Source organism: Echinops telfairi, unplaced genomic scaffold (assembly GCF_000313985.2).
Source record: "Echinops telfairi isolate 266 unplaced genomic scaffold, ASM31398v2 ScPeMD7_7468;HRSCAF=8506_0, whole genome shotgun sequence".
NCBI lineage: Eukaryota > Metazoa > Chordata > Mammalia > Afrosoricida > Tenrecidae > Echinops > Echinops telfairi.
The window spans coordinates 11,509,988-11,512,992 of NW_022111369.1; positions in this window are offsets into that span (position 1 = coordinate 11,509,988).

Here is a 3,005-nt window from a genome sequence, read left to right on the forward strand (position 1 = left end):
TTCATGGCCGGGTTAGTCTTACAAACATTTTCTAGCCGAGTAGGAACTAGTTCTTTTTGCTTTGAACTGTATGTATCCCAGTGGGGAAATAGCTACGGTTGTTAGCATCTTTTCACTCTCTTTCCCATTAATCCTGGCGAGCCAGTGTTAGAAGATCGAGTCCATGTGTTCAGATGGAAGAGAAAGCAGGCGGAAGCATTTCCTGGCTTAGCCCAGTTCCTTTTGCCCTCCTCGATTTCCCAGCGCAGATTCTGTGTGCACCAGCGTGGTGACGGCCAGTTCTTTTACGTCAGGCTTCAATGCCCGAAACTCGGAGGGAGACGGAATTGGACCACTTGTGAATCTGCGATTTTCTGAGAGAGCTGGTCTCCACTTTCAGTAAGGAGTCAAGAAGCATCAACTATGAGGACATCTGTGAATGATCTCTTTCATCTTGCAGCCCCGCCCCTGCTGTGACGCCATTTCCAAGAGTAGTAGTGCTCGCTTGAGTCATTCTTTCTGTTTCCAGATGGCTCGCATGCGCAGTGACGCAGAAGGGAAACCCCTCTCTTTTCTCTGGAAGATCTCACGGGTAATTCAACAAGCAGCGCCGGGGGCTCTTTCTGCTCTTTGGTTAGACCGTGTCATTCTGTGCAGCGCTGGGGTTTTCCTCCTTCTAAATTTATGCTTATGAATGTCTGCCATGAGAGCTAGTGACTAACCAGTTTAATATCCCAAGGGGTGGGCGAAGTTCCACAGCAGCAGCAGCAGCAGCAGCAGCTGCGTGTGTACCAGGCACCATGAGCTCACCTACACCCACACTCTTTTGCCTTTGTCAGTCAGATCTGGACTGGAACTGGGTATTGCCACGTCATGGCTTGATGTTTTCCACCTACGCCTCTCAGAGAGTCACTGAGGTGTGTGGCTATGGTTAGGTGTCCAGTCGGTTCTAACCATTGCAACCCTCCCCGGTGTGCACCAAAGACAAGGCACTGCCTGATCCAGCTCCCACCTCACAAGTGTTATGTTTAAGCCCCTTGTTGCAGCCACTGCATCAATCCATCCCTTGACATCAATCCATCTCCTTGATCGTCTTCCTCCTTATGGCTTCTTTTCTACTTTACCAAGTGTGTCAGGGTGGGTTCTCTAGAGAAGCAAAAGCACAGATGCTTGTATGGGTTGTACACAGAAAGAGATTTATATCAAGAAATGACTTACCCCATTGTAGAAATAGGTTGAGTCTGGTTTAGTTCAAGTTAGGGATCTCCTGGCACAGGAAACCGATGAAGAGGAGCAGGATGATGAAGCAGAGAGAGCAGGGGGCACAGGTTAGTGGATCCAGAGGTCTGATGTTGCCCTAATCACTCTACTGCTGGTAGTCTGCTGATGGTTCCTGGGATTGGCAGGAGATTCAGAAACCAGTCTCAAGATCCAACTATGGCAGAAGGTGAAGGGCCAAAAATAATTTCCTCCTGCTTAGTCTATTTCTCTTATACCAAAAGGCTTATGACACTAAGGAGGGGTCACCAGGCTCTGGCAAAATTGAGAGGTTGAGCTCCACCTCTACCCTTACCCAGAAGGGTCTGGTGACATAATCCTTAACCATTACACCAAGCATAATGTCCCTTTTCTGGTGTCTCTTGATAACATGTCCAAAGTATGTGAGACCAAGTCTTGCCATACTGCCTTCTAAGAAGCTGTCTGACTGTAGTTCTTCAAAGATAGATTCATTTGTTTTTCTTGCAGATTTGTTTGTTTTGCTTTCAATATTCTTTACCAACACCATAATGCAAATACATCAATTGTACTCTACCTTCCTTTTTCAATATCCAATGTTCACATGCATATGAATAAAATGAAACTACAATGACTTGGGTCAGTCTTACCTTAGTCCTCAAAGTAACATCCTTATTCTGGAATACCTTAAAGAGGTCTTGGGCAGCAGATTTTTCAATGCAATATGCCCTTCTGTTTCTTTTGTTTTGTTGTTCATTTGTTTTTTTATTAATCATTTTATTGGGGGCTCTTATAAATCTTGTAGCAAGCCATCATTCAATGGTATTAAGCAACACTTGTACCTATGTTGCTGTCAACATTTCCAAAACATTTTCTTTCTACTTGAGTCCTTGGAAACAACTCCTCTTTTTGCCCCTCCCTTCCCGACCCTCATGAATCCTTGATCAATTATATATTATTGTTATTTCATGTCTTACACTGTCCGCTGTCTCCTTTCACCCACATTTCTGTTATCCGTCCCCCTGGGGGGAGGTGGGCTCTATATCCAACCTTTTGATGAGTTCCCCCTTTTTCCACATACCCCCTCTCTGCGCCCTTTGATTTCTTGACTGCTAATTCCATAAGTATTGCTTTTACACATAAGCAAAATTAAATCCTTCGCAATTTCCATCTGTTCTCTTGATCCAGGTGTGAGTTTGTTTTTTTTAATTGTACTGAAAGCTACAGTCCTTGGTCTTCATCAGCAAGTATTTTGAGTCCTCTTCATTATCAGCAAGCAAAGCTGTGCCATCTGCCTACTGACAGCCAATAAGCCTGACTTCTTTCTTGATGCCACATTCTTCTCCTATAGTCCAGCTTTTCTGATTCTTTGCTCAGCAGCCAGATTAAATATGGTGAAGATACAACCCTGGCACACATATATAACATGAAGGTAACTGGGAAGTCCCACTAGAAGGCATTTAGCTCTTCTGGCCTTCGAGTAGTGGTGGCTGTGGTGCATCTGGTAATCGATATTTTGTTTGCTTGTTTGTTTTGAGTATTTAGTTTCTGAACTCATCTTTTCTCTGCATAGGGTGAGGACAGTGGTTGTATTTTATAGCCACTAGCTCGATTTTAAACCCCCAGTTGTTACTCACAGTAGTAGAGCAGTCTTTGTGAACCATGCTATGTTCAATATCTACGCTTTATCTTCAATCATGGGCTAGAGTACCAAAGTTTTTACTTGTAAGGGGTGTACTGAGTAACTGTTTTTTGTTTTTGTTTTTTCTGCAAAAGGGGCGGTAAGCTAA